The sequence below is a fragment of the Choloepus didactylus genome, chromosome 16 (assembly GCF_015220235.1).
Source record: "Choloepus didactylus isolate mChoDid1 chromosome 16, mChoDid1.pri, whole genome shotgun sequence".
In the NCBI taxonomy this organism is placed as follows: Eukaryota; Metazoa; Chordata; class Mammalia; order Pilosa; family Megalonychidae; genus Choloepus; species Choloepus didactylus.
This window is the reverse complement of record NC_051322.1, coordinates 21,228,072-21,238,615: the sequence shown is the minus strand read 5'-3', so window position 1 is coordinate 21,238,615 and position 10,544 is coordinate 21,228,072. Positions and strand designations below refer to the sequence as shown.

At 36.6% G+C, this 10,544-nt stretch overlaps 1 pseudogene; it reads left to right on the top strand.

Annotated features, from left to right (window-relative positions):
* The first annotated feature begins 2,907 nt into the window (after positions 1-2,907).
* On the top strand, positions 2,908-3,562 carry LOC119511246 (annotated as a pseudogene).
* The last annotated feature ends 6,982 nt before the right edge of the window (positions 3,563-10,544 follow it).

Below are 10,544 nucleotides of genomic sequence, written 5' to 3'. Positions count from 1 at the left end.
CCAATCAAAGACATGGATTGGCAAAGTGGATAAAAAAATATGATCCACCTATATGCTGTCTACAAAAAACTCATTTTAGACCTAAGGATACAAATAGGTTGAAAGTGAAATGGCGGAAAAAGATATTCCATGCAAACAGTAACCAAAAAAGAGCTTGGGTAGCTATACCAATGTCAGACAAAATAGACTTTAAATGCAAGCATGTTAAAAAAGACAAAGAAGGACATTATGTATTAATAAAAGGGGCAATCCTCCAAGAAGAAATAACAATCATAAACATTTATGTACATAACCTGGGTGCCCCAAAATACATGAAGCAAACACTGGCAACACAGAAGGGAGTAATAGTTGTCTCTACAAGAATAGTTGGAGACTTCAATACACCACTCTCATCAATAGAGAGAACATCTAGACAAAGGATCAAAAAGGAAACAGAGAACATGAATATGCTAAATGAACTAGACCAAACATTGCACCACAAAGAGCAGGACATACATTCCTCTCAAGTGCTCATGGATTATTCTCCATGATAGTCCACCTGTTGCATAAGAAAACAAATCTCAATAAACTTAAAAAGATTGGAATTATACAAAGCACTTTCTCTGATCATAATGGAATGAAGCTGGAAAACAATAACTGCCAGAGAACTGGAAAATTCGCAAATATATGGAGGTTAAACAAAATGCTCTTAAACAATCAGTGGGTCAAAGAAGAAACTGCAAGAGAAATAATAAATATACCAAGATAAATGAAAACAAGACACAACATGTTCAAAACTTCTGGGATGCAGCAAAAGCAGTTCTGAGAAGGAAATTCACTGCCCTAAAATGCCTACATTAAAAGAGAAGAAGGAGAGAAGTAACAAAGATTAGAGCAGAAATAAATGAAATTAATAATTAAAAAAAATAGAAACAACAAAACTAAAAGTTGGTTCTTTGAGAAGATCAATAAAATTGACAAACCCTTAGCTAGGCTGACAAAGATAAAAAGAGAGAAGATGCAAATATATAAAATGAGAAATGAGAAGGGGTACATTGCTACTCACCACACAGAAATGAAAGAGATCACAAGAGGATACTATGAACGACTGTGTGCCAACAAATTAGAAAACTTAGATGAAATGCACAATTTCATAGGAACATATATGAACAGCCTACCCTGATTTTTGAAGAAATAGAAGAACTCAACAAAACCAAGTACAAGTAGAGATTGAATTAGTCATCAAATACCTACCAACAAAGAAAAGCCCAGGACCAGATGGCTTCAAAGGTGAATTCTACCAAGCAAGAAAAATTAAAACCAATCCTGCTCAAACTCTTCCAAAAAATTGAAGAGGGTACACTACCTAACTCACTCTATAAAGCCAGCATCACCTCAATACCAAAACCAGATAAAGATACTACCAGAAAAGAAATTTACAAGTCAGTATCTCTAATTAATATAGATGCAAAAATCCTCAACAAAGTACTTGCAAATCGAATCCAAAAGAATATTAAAAGAATTATACGCCATGATCAAGTAGATTTTATTCCAGGTAGGCAAGGGTGGTTCAACACAAGAAAATAAATTAATGTAATACACCATATTAACAAATCAAAGGGGGAAAAGCACATGATCATCTCAATTGATGCAGAAAAGGCATATGACAAAACCCAGCATCCTTTCTTTATAAAAACACTTCAAAAGCTAGGAATATAAGAAAACTTCCTCAACATGATAGAGGGCATATATGAAAAGCCCATAGCTAACATTATACTCAATGGTGAAAGATGAAGGTTTTCCAAGATTGGGAACAAGAAAAGGATAACCACTGTCACCATTGTTATTGAACAATGTGCTAGAAGTTCTAGGTACAGCAAGTAGACAAGAAAAAGAAATAAAAGGCATCCAAATCGGAGAGGAAAAAGTAAAACTTTAATTATTTACACTATATTAATAAATCCCCCAAAAATCTACAACAAAGCTACTACAGCTAATAAACATGTTCAGCAAAGTGGCAGATTACATGATCAACACGCAAAAAATCATTAATGTTTCTGTACACTAGTAATGAGCCATCTGAGGATAAATCAAGAAAAAAATTTCATATACAATAGCAACTAAAAGAATCAAATTTCTAGGAACAAACTTAACCAAGGATATAAAGGACCTATATTCAGAAAATTACAAAACACTGCTAAAAGAAATCAATGAAGACTTAAATAAATGGGAGGCCAGTCCATGTTCATGGATTGGAAGACTAAATATCTTTAAGATGTCAGTTCTGTCCAAATTGATTTAAAGAATCAACACAATCCCAATCAAGATTCCAACTGACTTCTTTTAAGAAATGAAAAAGCCAATTATATATAAAATATAATTTTAATAAATTAAGACTTTTTTGGAAGGGGCCCCAAACATCGAAAACCATCCTGAAAAAGAAGAACAAAGTTGGAGGACTTGCATTTCCTGATATTAAAGCATACTACAAAGGTCCAATGGTCAAAACAGCATGGTACTGGCATAAAGATAGGTACATATTGATCAATGGAATTGAATTGAAAGTTCAAAAATAGGCCCTCACATCTGTGGGGAATTGATTTTTGACAAGGCTGCCAAGTCTACTCAACTAGGACAGAATAGTCTCTTTAACAAATGGTTCTGGGAGAACTGGATATTCCTATTAAAAAGAAAGAAAGGGAACCCCTATCTCACACCTTATACAAAAATTAACTCAAAATGGATCAAAGAAACCTAAATGTAAGAGCCAGGACCATAAAACTCCTAGAAGAAAATGTAGAGAAGCATCTTCAATATCTTGTGGTAGGCAGGGATTTCTTAGACTTTATACCCAAAGCACAAGCAATGAAAGAAAAAAATCGATAAATGGACTTCGTTAAAATTGAAGACTTTTCAGATCAGTCTAAGATGGCAACTGTGGAACCAGAAACCACTTCTACTCCTAATCCCCCACCTACAGAAGAGAAAACAGAATCTAATCAGGAAGTTGCAAACCCAGAACACTATATTCAACATCCACTACAGAACACATGGGCACTCTGGGTTTTTAAAAATGACAAAAACTGGGCAAGCAAACCTTTGACTGATGTCTAAATTTGATACTGTTGAAGATTTTTGGGTTCTGTACAACCGTATCCAGTTGTCTAGTAATTTAATGCTTGGTTGTGACTACTCACTCTTCAAGGATGGTATTGAGCCTACGTGAGGAGGAGAAAAAACAAAACAAAACAAAAAAAACAAATGAGGAGGAGGATGGCTACTTACATTAAACAAACAGCAGAGATGAAGTGACCTCAATCACTTTTGGCTAGAGACCCTGCTGTGCCTTATTGGAGAATCTTTTGATGACTACAGTGATGATGTATGTGGAGCCATTGTTAACATAGGTGATAAGATAGCAATTTGGACTACTGCATGTGAGAACAAAGATGCTGTTACACATATAGGGAGGGTATACAAGGAAATATTAGGACTTCCTCCATAGATGGCGACCGGTTATCAGTCCCATGCAGACACAGCTACTAAGAGCAGCTCCACCACTAAAAATAGGTTTGTTTTTTAAGACCCCTTCTTAGTATTCTCACAGGAGACTGCATCAAGCAGTCAAGATTTGGGAGCTGAACCAAAGCCTCTTCAAAAGCAGAGTGGACTGTGATTAATTTCCATCTAAATGTTACTGTGATATAAAAGAAGTCTCATTCGCCTTTGTCCTATACTTCTGTGTTCATATATTATTATTTTTTATTTTGGCCAGTGTATCCACTATCCCAATCAAAGAATTACAGTACACGTCGTCCCCAGAATCCATAAATGTATTCCTGGCTCACTCTGTAATAGCTTAGTAGAATTACCATTACAAATACATTTACCCATCACAACATTCAAAAAAGAACTGGTATTTCTGTCCCTTAAAGCGAAAACAAAAAATTCTGTTTATGTTCCATTGTGTGCAGGAGCATATTTGGCTGGTTTGAAAGAATATGATGCATACAGTTTTCTCGCAATTTTGTTTCTTTTGACAGCATTGTCTTTGCTGTACTTTTGCTGATGGCTGCTAGATTTTGTTTCCCTACTTGATGACATTAGTGATTCTGATTTCAGTTATTCATTTTGCTTTGATTTTGTTTCTTCCTTCATGTATCATTGGTAAAGGATACAGGAATATGACACAAAGGTGGAATAAATGTTAAATTTGTACATTCTTTGGTAATTTTTTGTTTTTTTTTTTTAAACAACAAAGCTTTGCTACAAATTTATGCATTTCATTCAAATCAGTGATCTATATTTGTATGTTTTCCTAAACATAATTGTGGACTTTTAAAAATGTAACATCATAATTACATTTCTAACTAGAATCAGAATATCTGTTTTTGTATCTTTATGCTGTATGTTAATACTCTGTATTACTTAGGTTATTTTGCTTTGGTTAACAATGGCTCAAGTAGAGAAGTAGTCCCATTCACATTAAGACAGTGCACAAACTGTAAATAAGACATACAGTGAATTGTCAAAAAAAAAAAAAAAAAAAAGCCTGAGGACTTTTGTGCTCCAAAGGACTTTGTCAAAAAACTGAAAAGGCAGCCTACTCAATGGGAGAAAATATTTGGAAACCACATAATCCGATAAGGGTTTAATATCCAGAATCCTGACAACTCAACAATAAAAGACAAACAACCCAATTAAAATACACGCTTTTCCAATGAGGAAATACAAATGGCTAGAATACACGAGGACAGGAAGTAGCTGGTGGCCTCCATTTCAGGACTTCCCTTGATGGGGAGGAAGCCGGACTGACTGAGAGACACAATAACTTCTCAGGGTGGCAGGGGACAGGTTGCTGAGGGGTAACTCTCCCCCAAGAAAAGGGGAGGGCAAGGCCAAGCGCAGTTTGCGGCTGTTGTTGAAGAGAATTCAGATTCCAGGCTCTAGGATCCAAGCAACAGTTTCAAGCTGCTCCAGCCAAAAGCGGCTAACAGCTTCTTTCTCAACCAGCACCTGTCGGGTGGGAGTGGGGCTGATTGAAATACACTGTAACTTCTTGGGGCTGGGGAACAGAGTGCAGAAGGGCAGTTCACCCCCAAGAGAAGGGGGCATGACAAGACCCAGCAGTTTGTGGCTGTTGATTTGAAACTTCAGATTCCAGGGTCTGAGATCTGAGTAACAGTTTCAACCAAACTTAGCTGGCAACCTCTGTCTCAACCACCCACCTAGCAGGGGTGGAGTCGGCTGAGAATTAAAGGCCCAGTGCCACCTTAGGACTGTGGGGAACAGTGGGCTGAAGAGTGCCATCTGCTGGGTAGGACAGGAAAGCACAGAATCAGGGAGACATCACAGAGAAGACTGGCATCTTTCTGGACCTCTTCACCAGGGCACTTTGGAACTGATCTAATCTCCCTTTGTGGGCCCTGGACCTGTTTCAACTGGGAAAAATTGACTTGGGTAGGTCCTCTCTGGGGGGTCCTCTTCCCAGAATTAGCTCTCCAGGTAAAAGTAGCTAGAGATAACAAAAGGAGTGTTCAAAATATAGAGTCAACAAAAAAAATATAGAGTCAAATAATAAACAGAACAGATCAACATTCCTAAAGGAGGAAGAGGTAAAAGTGAGCTTTTTCTTAGGGGTGAAACAACTGCACAAATAGTGCAATCTCAAAAATTGTGCCATATATTCAGGGCAAGAATCAGATGAATAACAGCCAAAAAAATTCCAATCAGTTAAATACGAGGTATTCTAAAGGTCTAGAATAAGTTGAACCAAGTGTCATACAAGGCTATAGCGCAAAGCCAATCAACCAAAAAAACCCTACGCAAGAGAGAAATTGACCTCCAGTATAAAAAAATCAGATGCCTAGACAGCAGCAAAAAATCATAAGCCATTCTAAGAAACAGAAAGATATGGTCCAATTAATGGAAACTAAAACTTCAGATAAGATATAGAAGTTGAAACAGCTAATTAAGGGTGTTCAAATAAATCTTCTAAATCAATTCAAGGAGACGAAGAAAAACGTAACAAAAGAGATAAAGGATATGAAGAAGACACTGGGTGAGCATGAAGAATTCAAAAGCATGCAGAAAAAATAATAGAACTTATGGGAATGAAAAGCACAATAGAAGAGAGAAAAAATACAATGGAGAAAAATAGTAGATTTGAACTAGAGGATAGGACACCCCAAATCTTACATAAAAAAGGATAGGGAAAAAATTGGAAAAATATGAGCAGAGTCTTAGAAAATTGAATGGCAGCATGAAGTACACAAATCCATGCATCATGGATGTACCAGAAGAAGGAGAGAGGAAAGGGGCAGAGAGAATATTTGAGTAAATAAGGGTTAAAAATGTCTCAACTCTTACGAAATGCCTCAATATAAAGGTCCAAGAAGTGCAACATACCCTAAAAAGAATAAATCCAAATAGACCTGCTCCTAGATACTTACTAATCAGAATGTCAAATGCCAAAGACAAAGGGAGAATTCTGAAAGCAGTTAAGAGAAAAGTGATTCAACACATACAAGGAAGCTTGATAAGACTAAAGTTCTGATTTGTCATCAGAAACCACAGAAGCAAGAAGAATATACAGAAAGAGAAAAACTGACAGCCAAGAATTCTTTATCTGGCAATTCTGTCATTCAAAAATGAGGGAGAATTTAAAATATTCATAGATAAACAGAAACTGAGAGTTCATTAACAGGAGACACGCCCTACAAGATAAACTAAAGGGAGTGCTACAGACTGAAAGGAAAGACAGGAGAAAGACGTTTGGAGGAGAGTGTCGAAGTGAAGAATATCGGTAAGTGTAATTAAAGGATAAAAAGAGAGACAAAAATATGATATGACATATAAAAGGCAAAGGATGAGAAGGTTGAAGAAAGTACTGCCTTACAGTAATAACATTGAATGTTAATAAATTAAACTTCCCAACAAATGACATAGAATGGTGGAATGGATAAAAAAAAAAAAATATGATCCATCTATATGCTGTCTACAAAGACTTAGACACAAGGATACAAAGAGATTGAAAGTAAAAGGCTGGAAAAAGATATTCCATGCAAACAGTAACCATAAAGAGCTTGGATAGCTATACTAATATTGGGACAAAATAGACTTTAAATGTAAACATGTTAAAAGAGACAATGAAAGTCTATGTATTAATGAAAGGGGCAATCCACCAGGAAGAAATAACAATCATAAGTATTTATACACCTAACCAAGGTGCTCCGAAATACATGAGGCAACCACTGGCAGAACTGAAGAGAGAAACAGATGGCTCTACAAGAATAGTTGGAGACTTCAATACACCACTTTTATCAATAGATAGACCATCTAGACAGAGGATCAGTAAGGAAACAGAGAACATGAATACTGTGATAAATAAACCAGATCTAACAGACATGTACAGAACATTGCATGCCACAACAGCAAAATATATATTCTTCTCAAGTACACATGGAACTTCAGAATAGACCACATGCTAGTGCACAAAACAGGTCTCAATAAATTTTAAAAGACTGAAATTATACAAAGCACTTTCTCTGATCATAATGCAATGAACTTGGAAATCAATAGCAGCCAGAGAACTCGAAAATTTACAAATATATGCTCTTAAACAACCAGCGGGTCACAAAAGAAATTGCAAGAGAAATCAGTAAATATCTCAAGATGAATGAAAAAAAGAACACAACATATCAAAACTTATGGGATGTAGTGAAGGCAGTGCTGAGAGGGAAACTTTTACCCCTAAATCCCTATGTTAAAAGAGGAAAGCGAGCTAAAATTAAAGACCTAACTGCACACCTGGAGGAACTAGAAAGAGAACAGCTAAAACTAATCCCAAAGCAAGTAGAAGGAAAGAAGTTACAAAGATTAGAGAAGAAATAAATGAAATTGAGAATAAAGAAAACAAGAGAGAACGAAATCAAAAACCAATCATCAAAAACATCTTGAGAAAGTTAAACAAAGTTGGCTGACTCACTTCCTGATTTTAAAACATATTACAAAGCTACAGTCGTCAAAACATCCATACTGGCATAAGGATGGATATTATCAACCAATGGAATCAAATTGAAGGTTCAGAAGTAGACCCTCACATCCATGGTCAATTGATTTTTGACAAGGTCGCCAAGTTCACTTAACTGGGACAGTTTGTCTCTTCAACAAATGATGCTGCAAGGTTGGAATATCCATATCCAAAAGAATGCAAGAGGACCCCTATCTCACACTTTATGCAAAAATTAACTTAAAACTGATCAAAGAGCTAAACATTAGAGATAGAACCATAAAACTCCTAGAAGAAAGTATAGGGAAGCATCTTTAAGATCTAATGGTAGTAGGTGGTTTCTTAGTCCTTACACCCAAAGCACAAGCAATGAAAGAATAGATAAATGCGATCTCCTCAGAATTGAATATGTTTTTGCTTCAAAGGACTTTGTCAAGAAAGTGAAAAGGCGGCTGTTGTAGTTTGCTAGCGCTGCCGGAAAGCAAAACACCAGAGATGGATTGGCTTTTATAAAAGGGGGGTTATTTGGTTACACAGTTACAATCTGAAGGCCATAGAGTGTCCTTCAATAAGGAGTACCTTCACTGGAGAAAGGCCATTGGCATCTGGAAAACCTCTGTTAGCTGGGAAGGCACGTGGCTGGCATCTGCCTGCTCCCAGGTGGCATTTCAAGATGGTGTTCTCCAAAATGTCTGCACGAGCTTCCAACAGCCGTCTTCAAAAAGTTGGTCTCAGCTCCAGCTAGCTATGAGCAGCTTCTGTCTGAGCTTATACAGTACTCCAGTAAACTAAACAAGGCCCATTCTGAATGGGCAGGGCCACGCCTCCATAGAAATTATCCAATCAGATATCACCTACAGTTGGGTGGGTCACATCTCCATGGATAGTGAACCAATAGGTTCCAACCCAATCCACGCTAATATGCCTGCCCCCACAAGAATGTATTAAAGAATATGGCTTTTTCTGGGGGATATAATATATACCAACTGGCACAGCAGCTGACTCAATGGGAGAAAATATTGGGAAATCACATATCTGATAATGGCTTGGTATCCAGAATATATAAATAAATCCTACAACTCAACAATGAAAAGACAAATAACCCAATTTACAAAATGGGCAAAAGACATGAATAGACATTTTTCTGAAGAGGAAATACAGATGGCTAAAAAGCACATGAAAAGATGCTCAGTTTCACTAGCTATTATGGAAATGCAAATCAAAAACAGAATGAAATATCATCTCACACCTATTAGAATGGCTGCTATTAAACAAACAGCAAACTACAAGTGTTAGAGAGGGTATGGGGAAATAGGAACACTCATTCCCTGCTGGTGGGAATGCAAAATGGTACAGCTGCTGTAGAGGATGGTTTGGCAGTTCAGAAAGCTAAGTATAGAGTTGCCTTACAACCCAGCAATCCCACTACCCATGATATAACCAGAAGATCTGGAAGCAGGAACGTGAACAGACATCTGCCTACCAATGTTCATAACAGCATTATTCACAATTGCCAAAAGTTGGAAACAACTCAAATGTCCATCAACAGATGAAGGATAAAAAATGTGTTATATACATATGATGGTAAGAAGGAATGAAATCCTGAAGCATGTGACAACATAGACAAACCCTGAGGACATTACATTAAGTGAAATAAGTCAGACACAAAAGGACAAATATTGTATGATTTCTAATATGAACTAATTATTTGTACACTCATAGACATAAAATATAGAATATATGTTACCAGGATATAGAATGAAGCTAGGAATGGGGAGCAGTTGCTTAATATGTGCAGAATGTTTAACTAGGTTGAACTTAAACTACACAAATCCTATCAGTCAATAATTGGGGAGAAGGGGGATAAAGGCTATGGGAGGATATGAGTGTTCTTTTTTATTTTCATTTCTTCTCTAGAATAATGAAAATGGTCTAAAATTGATCATGGGGTTGTATGCACAACTATGTGATGATACTGTGAGTCAGTGATTGTATACTACAGAAGGTTTGTATAGTGTGTGAATATATCTCAATAAAATTACATTTAAAAAATGGGCAAAAGATTGAATAGACACTTTTCCAAAAAGGAAATACAAATGGCTAAAAGGCACATGAAAAGATGTTCAACATCACTAGCTATTAGGGAAATATAAGTCAAAACCCCAGTGAGATATCATCTCACACCTATTAAAATGGCCATTATCAAAAAACCAGAAAACTACAAGTGCTGGAGAGGATTTGGAGAAATAGGCACACTTATTCACTGTTGGTAGGAATGTAGAATGGTGTAGCTGCTTCGGAAGGCAGTTTGGTGGTTCCTCAGGAAGCTAAGTATAGAACTACCATAGGATCCGGTAGTCCCACTACTAGCTATGTATGTACACAGAAGAATTGAAACCAGGAATGCAATAGACATTTGCACATCGATGCTCATAGTGGCATTATTCATGATTATCGAAAGATGGAAACAGCCTAAGTGTCCATCACCTGATGAGCAGATAAACAAAGTGTGGTATCTACATATGATGGAATATTATGCAACTATAAGAAGGAA